The sequence below is a fragment of the Schistocerca serialis genome, unplaced genomic scaffold, assembly GCF_023864345.2.
Source record: "Schistocerca serialis cubense isolate TAMUIC-IGC-003099 unplaced genomic scaffold, iqSchSeri2.2 HiC_scaffold_206, whole genome shotgun sequence".
Lineage (NCBI taxonomy): Eukaryota > Metazoa > Arthropoda > Insecta > Orthoptera > Acrididae > Schistocerca > Schistocerca serialis.
The window spans coordinates 135,001-142,500 of NW_026047769.1; the positions used below are offsets into that span (position 1 = coordinate 135,001).

Consider the following 7,500-nt stretch of genomic DNA (forward strand, 5'->3'; position numbering starts at 1 on the left):
ACCTAACCTACGTTGTGCCTTAACCTAACCTACGTTGTGCCTTAACCTAACGTATGTTGTGCCTTAACCTAACCTATGTTGTGCCTTAACCTAACCTATGTTGTGCCTTAACCTAACCTATGTTGTGCCTTAACCTAACCCATGTTGTGCCTTAACCTAACCCATGTTGTGCCTTAACCTAACCCATGTTGTGCCTTAACCTAACCCATGTTGTGCCTTAACCTAACCCATGTTGTGCCTTAACCTAACCCATGTTGTGCCTTAACCTAACCCATATTGTACCTTAACCTAACCCATGTTGTGCCTTAACCTAACCCATGTTGTGCCTTAACCTAACCCATGTTGTGCCTTAACCTAACCCATGTTGTGCCTTAACCTAACCCATGTTGTGCCTTAACCTAACCCATGTTGTGCCTTAACCTAACCCATGTTGTGCCTTAACCTAACCCATGTGGTGCCTTAACCTAACCCATGTTGTGCCTTAACCTAACCCATGTTGTGCCTTAACCTAACCCATATTGTACCTTAACCTAACCCATATTGTACCTTAACCTAACCCATATTGTACCTTAACCTAACCCATATTGTACCTTAACCTAACCCATATTGTACCTTAACCTAACCCATATTGTACCTTAACCTAACCCATATTGTACCTTAACCTAACCCATATTGTACCTTAACCTAACCCATATTGTACCTTAACCTAACCCATATTGTACCTTAACCTAACCCATATTGTACCTTAACCTAACCCATGTTGTGCCTTAACCTAACCCATGTTGTGCCTTAACCTAACCCATATTGTGCCTTAACCTAACCCATGTTGTGCCTTAACCTAACCCATATTGTGCCTTAACCTAACCCATATTGTGCCTTAACCTAACCCATGTTGTGCCTTAACCTAACCCATGTTGTGCCTTAACCTAACCCATGTTGTGCCTTAACCTAACCCATGTTGTGCCTTAACCTAACCCATGTTGTGCCTTAACCTAACCCATATTGTGCCTTAACCTAACCCATATTGTACCTTAACCTAACCCATATTGTACCTTAACCTAACCCATATTGTACCTTAACCTAACCCATATTGTACCTTAACCTAACCCATATTGTGCCTTAACCTAACCCATATTGTGCCTTAACCTAACCCATATTGTGCCTCAACCTAACCCAATTTGTGCCTCAACCTAACCCATATTGTGCCTCAACCTAACCCATATTGTGCCTCAACCTAACCCATATTGTGCCTCAACCTAACCCATATTGTGCCTCAACCTAACCCATATTGTGCCTCAACGTAACCTAATTTGTGCCTCAACGTAACCTAATTTGTGCCTCAACGTAACCTAATTTGTGCCTCAACGTAACCTAATTTGTGCCTCAACGTAACCTAATTTGTGCTTCAACGTAACCTAAATTGTGCTTCAACGTAACCTAAATTGTGCTTCAACGTAACCTAAATTGTGCTTCAACGTAACCTAAATTGTGCTTCAACGTAACCTAAATTGTGCTTCAACGTAACCTAAATTGTGCTTTAACGTAACCTAAATTGTGCTTTAACGTAACCCATGTTGTGCTTTAACGTAACCCATGTTGTGCTTTAACGTAACCCATGTTGTGCTTTAACGTAACCCATGTTGTGCCTTAACCTAACCTATATTGCGCCTTAACCTGCTCTGTAATTGTTATGCAACTCGTTAAATTAGTGTAGTGTTGCCTAACCGCAACCCTCGCAATATAGTTCGCTATTCGCACTGCCCGGTCCCCTGTGTATCGCGTCATGTTAAACACCTTGCAGGTGTTGCTGACTTTCCACATGCTCCTGCTATACACTGTAATGTGGATAGCAGCAGGACGTACATGCCCCCCCCCCCTTCCCCCCTGCCTTCGCAAGCTGGTCGTTGAGAAGTTTGCATGTTCAATGCCCTTCGCATGCCGACGTACTCAGCCTACGTTGTGGTACGGCCTGTCACCTGTCCGCCGATGTACGCAAAACCCACAAACTGTACTGCACATTGGTCCGTATGTACTGAATGATACATCGTGGCACATGTGTGACCGTACGACGACTGCGCCTAGCAACGGCAGACCATACAGTCCAAATATTGTGCACGCAGCTACGTGTCGTCTCCCTATAAGAGCTGGATTGCAGTGTGGTACGCCATTCAGACGTGTGGGAGGAACGGACGCCCTCGATGGCGATCAGCATGAGCAGTCTGTTGATGTAGTGGAGCGTGTATTCGGACGTAGTCGTCTCTTCTCACACACCGTGATAGCATGTTGCACCGCGTTCCACATCTGCGACATCCTGCAGAGGCCGGCTGACAGTCGTTCGCGCAATGGACACCGCATACGTACGGGGGCTACCTTCCACGTGTTCTCGAGGCGTGCACATGTTGTTGCGTCTATGTGGGCAGACGTAGTGTGTTGTGACACCTGACACAGGCATGCAATACTCGTTGCAAATGGCGATGGACGTCTACGTTTGCTGGTGACGTTACGCAAATGAACAACAGGTAACCCGTTGTGGTGCGGTTGTTCTCGCTAGAGGTGAATCAGTGTTGGCGACGATCGGTCGAGCTATTAACTGGTTGTTTCAGGGATACCCACCATGCCCACGAACGTGAAAGGGGATCTGGGTGTGAGGCGATACGCGGCGGTGGCTGGGTGAGACTGTCCCCGGCCGGTGAGGGGGGGCCGCCCGGCGTGCTGGCAGCGCGGTGCGTGGGCGCACGCGCTACAGCCGGCTGGTGGGGGCGGCCAGTGGCAGGCGCGCCGGCCGACGGACGCGGCAGGCGGCGCAGCTGCGCGCCGGGGCCCCCTGCTCGCGGCGCCTTGCGGCCAAAGTAGGTCCTCGCGGGCCCGGTGCGAAGCGCGGTGGCCATCTGCAGTGTGCTGGTCCGATTGAGGACTGTGTGCGCTGAGGATGCGCCGCCGCCCGGCGCTCGGCGCCGCGACGCCGTCTGCTGCTCGGTCGCCCCAGCGGTTCTCGCAGGTGGTTTGTATCGCAGCTGTGCGGACGTGTTGGCGCGTGCGCTGTGCTGGGAGAGTTCGCTTCGGCACCCAAGTGGGGCTTTTGTCCTTCTGTGGCGCTGGCGTTGGAGCTGCCGGTCACCGTAGGTGGCGCGTGTTGTCTCCCGCCGGCAATGCCACGACAGCACGCTCCCGGGCCTCTGTCGGCAGCGGCAAGCTCAGTTGGGAGCACGGGTGGTCGCACCTAAAGCGTCTACTCGCCTAACTCCGGGCGATTGCGCCTCTCTCGAACCCGACCAAGTACTTAGGACGGCGCTGCGCGCCGCCGGGACCTGAGAGGGTTTCGAGGTGTGTTGTGCAGGGGAGCTCAGCCTCCTCCTGTTTGCAGAATAATTGAGCGGACGCTTGCGTGTTCGCGCGGGCCCCCGGGACACACTCCCGGGCGGCCGGCTGCTCAGCTCTAGTTGACGCAGCTCCCTGGTTGATCCTGCCAGTAGTCATATGCTTGTCTCAAAGATTAAGCCATGCATGTCTCAGTACAAGCCGCATTAAGGTGAAACCGCGAATGGCTCATTAAATCAGTTATGGTTCCTTAGATCGTACCCACGTTACTTGGATAACTGTGGTAATTCTAGAGCTAATACATGCAAACAGAGTCCCGACCAGAGATGGAAGGGACGCTTTTATTAGATCAAAACCAATCGGTCGGCTCGTCCGGTCCGTTTGCCTTGGTGACTCTGAATAACTTTGGGCTGATCGCACGGTCCTCGTACCGGCGACGCATCTTTCAAATGTCTGCCTTATCAACTGTCGATGGTAGGTTCTGCGCCTACCATGGTTGTAACGGGTAACGGGGAATCAGGGTTCGATTCCGGAGAGGGAGCCTGAGAAACGGCTACCACATCCAAGGAAGGCAGCAGGCGCGCAAATTACCCACTCCCGGCACGGGGAGGTAGTGACGAAAAATAACGATACGGGACTCATCCGAGGCCCCGTAATCGGAATGAGTACACTTTAAATCCTTTAACGAGTATCTATTGGAGGGCAAGTCTGGTGCCAGCAGCCGCGGTAATTCCAGCTCCAATAGCGTATATTAAAGTTGTTGCGGTTAAAAAGCTCGTAGTTGGATTTGTGTCCCACGCTGTTGGTTCACCGCCCGTCGGTGTTTAACTGGCATGTATCGTGGGACGTCCTGCCGGTGGGGCGAGCCGAAGGCGTGCGACCGCCTCGTGCGTGCTCGTGCGTCCCGAGGCGGACCCCGTTGAAATCCTACCAGGGTGCTCTTTATTGAGTGTCTCGGTGGGCCGGCACGTTTACTTTGAACAAATTAGAGTGCTTAAAGCAGGCAAGCCCGCCTGAATACTGTGTGCATGGAATAATGGAATAGGACCTCGGTTCTATTTTGTTGGTTTTCGGAACCCGAGGTAATGATTAATAGGGACAGGCGGGGGCATTCGTATTGCGACGTTAGAGGTGAAATTCTTGGATCGTCGCAAGACGAACAGAAGCGAAAGCATTTGCCAAGTATGTTTTCATTAATCAAGAACGAAAGTTAGAGGTTCGAAGGCGATCAGATACCGCCCTAGTTCTAACCATAAACGATGCCAGCCAGCGATCCGCCGCAGTTCCTCCGATGACTCGGCGGGCAGCCTCCGGGAAACCAAAGCTTTTGGGTTCCGGGGGAAGTATGGTTGCAAAGCTGAAACTTAAAGGAATTGACGGAAGGGCACCACCAGGAGTGGAGCCTGCGGCTTAATTTGACTCAACACGGGAAACCTCACCAGGCCCGGACACCGGAAGGATTGACAGATTGATAGCTCTTTCTTGATTCGGTGGGTGGTGGTGCATGGCCGTTCTTAGTTGGTGGAGCGATTTGTCTGGTTAATTCCGATAACGAACGAGACTCTAGCCTGCTAACTAGTCGCGTGACATCCTTCGTGCTGTCAGCGATTACTTTTCTTCTTAGAGGGACAGGCGGCTTCTAGCCGCACGAGATTGAGCAATAACAGGTCTGTGATGCCCTTAGATGTTCTGGGCCGCACGCGCGCTACACTGAAGGAATCAGCGTGTCTTCCTAGGCCGAAAGGTCGGGGTAACCCGCTGAACCTCCTTCGTGCTAGGGATTGGGGCTTGCAATTGTTCCCCATGAACGAGGAATTCCCAGTAAGCGCGAGTCATAAGCTCGCGTTGATTACGTCCCTGCCCTTTGTACACACCGCCCGTCGCTACTACCGATTGAATGATTTAGTGAGGTCTTCGGACTGGTACGCGGCATTGACTCTGTCGTTGCCGATGCTACCGGAAAGATGACCAAACTTGATCATTTAGAGGAAGTAAAAGTCGTAACAAGGTTTCCGTAGGTGAACCTGCGGAAGGATCATTACCGACTAGACTGCATGTCTTTCGATGTGCGTGTCGTGTCGCGCAACACGCAGCTACCTGTACGGCTCGCAGTAGCCGTGCGCCGCGTGCGGAACCACGCGTTCGTCTCAAAACTAAAGGCAATGTTGTGTGGTACGAGCGCTGAAGCGCTGGAGCGGCTGGCCTGCGGCACCTGGCGCCTGGCGCCGGTTTTGAATGACTTTCGCCCGACTGCCTGTCCGCTCCGGTGTGGAGCCGTACGACGCCCATCGGCCGTGAGGCCGTTGGACACTGAACGCTGGAACAGGGCCGCCACACGCCTCAGTCCCGCCTATGCAACTGTCTCGAAAGAGATGGTGGAAACTATGAAAAGATCACCCAGGACGGTGGATCACTCGGCTCGTGGGTCGATGAAGAACGCAGCAAATTGCGCGTCGACATGTGAACTGCAGGACACATGAACATCGACGTTTCGAACGCACATTGCGGTCCATGGATTCCGTTCCCGGGCCACGTCTGGCTGAGGGTCGGCTACGTATACTGAAGCGCGCGGCGTTTGCCCCGCTTCGCAGACCTGGGAGTGTCGTGGCCGCCTGTGGGGCCGGCCGCGTCTCCTTAAACGTGCGATGCGCGCCCGTCGCCTGGCGGTTCGCATACCGGTACTTACTCGGTAGCGTGCACAGCCGGCTGGCGGTGTGGCGTGCGACACCTCGTACAACGACCTCAGAGCAGGCGAGACTACCCGCTGAATTTAAGCATATTACTAAGCGGAGGAAAAGAAACTAACAAGGATTCCCCCAGTAGCGGCGAGCGAACAGGGAAGAGTCCAGCACCGAACCCCGCAGGCTGCCGCCTGTCGTGGCATGTGGTGTTTGGGAGGGTCCACTACCCCGACGCCTCGCGCCGAGCCCAAGTCCAACTTGAATGAGGCCACGGCCCGTAGAGGGTGCCAGGCCCGTAGCGGCCGGTGCGAGCGTCGGCGGGACCTCTCCTTCGAGTCGGGTTGCTTGAGAGTGCAGCTCCAAGTGGGTGGTAAACTCCATCTGAGACTAAATATGACCACGAGACCGATAGCGAACAAGTACCGTGAGGGAAAGTTGAAAAGAACTTTGAAGAGAGAGTTCAAAAGTACGTGAAACCGTTCTGGGGTAAACGTGAGAAGTCCGAAAGGTCGAACGGGTGAGATTCACGCCCATCCGGCCACTGGCCTCCGCCCTCGGCAGATGGGGCCGGCCGCCCGCGCGGAGCAATCCGCGGCGGGGTCGTGTCCGGTTGCCTTTCCACTCGCCGCGGGGTGGGGCCGTTCCGGTGTGCGGTGGGCCGCACTTCTCCCCTAGTAGGACGTCGCGACCCGCTGGGTGCCGGCCTACGGCCCGGGTGCGCAGCCTGTCCTTCCGCGGGCCTCGGTTCGCGTCTGTTGGGCAGAGCCCCGGTGTCCTGGCTGGCTGCCCGGCGGTATATCTGGAGGAGTCGATTCGCCCCTTTGGGCGCTCGGGCTCCCGGCAAGCGCGCGCGGTTCTTCCCGGATGACGGACCTACCTGGCCCGGCCCCGGACCCGCGCCGCTGTTGGCTCGGGATGCTCTCGGGCGGAATAATCGCTCCCGTCAGCGGCGCTTCAGCTTTGGACAATTTCACGACCCGTCTTGAAACACGGACCAAGGAGTCTAACATGTGCGCGAGTCATTGGGCTGTACGAAACCTAAAGGCGTAATGAAAGTGAAGGTCTCGCCTTGCGCGGGCCGAGGGAGGATGGGGCTTCCCCGCCCTTCACGGGGCGGCGGCCTCCGCACTCCCGGGGCGTCTCGTCCTCATTGCGAGGTGAGGCGCACCTAGAGCGTACACGTTGGGACCCGAAAGATGGTGAACTATGCCTGGCCAGGACGAAGTCAGGGGAAACCCTGATGGAGGTCCGTAGCGATTCTGACGTGCAAATCGATCGTCGGAGCTGGGTATAGGGGCGAAAGACTAATCGAACCATCTAGTAGCTGGTTCCCTCCGAAGTTTCCCTCAGGATAGCTGGTGCTCGTACGAGTCTCATCCGGTAAAGCGAATGATTAGAGGCCTTGGGGCCGAAACGACCTCAACCTATTCTCAAACTTTAAATGGGTGAGATCTCCGGCTTGCTTGATATGCTGAAGCCGCGAGCAAACGACTCGGATCGG

The 7,500-nt window shown here is 54.4% G+C and overlaps 3 non-coding genes across 3 annotated transcripts in view; all 3 read left to right on the forward strand.

Moving 5' to 3' along the window:
• Positions 1-3,450: 3,450 nt before the first annotated feature.
• LOC126443944 (small subunit ribosomal RNA) lies at positions 3,451-5,359 on the forward strand. The gene has a single exon (XR_007582301.1). It is a non-coding gene; the product is annotated as a small subunit ribosomal RNA (ribosomal RNA).
• Positions 5,360-5,712: 353 nt separating this feature from the next.
• On the forward strand, positions 5,713-5,867 carry LOC126443934 (5.8S ribosomal RNA). The gene has a single exon (XR_007582292.1). It is a non-coding gene; the product is annotated as a 5.8S ribosomal RNA (ribosomal RNA).
• Positions 5,868-6,055: 188 nt separating this feature from the next.
• LOC126443954 (large subunit ribosomal RNA) overlaps positions 6,056-7,500 on the forward strand; it is a 4,222-nt gene continuing 2,777 nt past the window's right edge. The window contains exon 1 of the ribosomal RNA XR_007582310.1: positions 6,056-7,500. This exon is cut by the window's right edge and continues 2,777 nt beyond it. This is a non-coding gene — a ribosomal RNA (large subunit ribosomal RNA).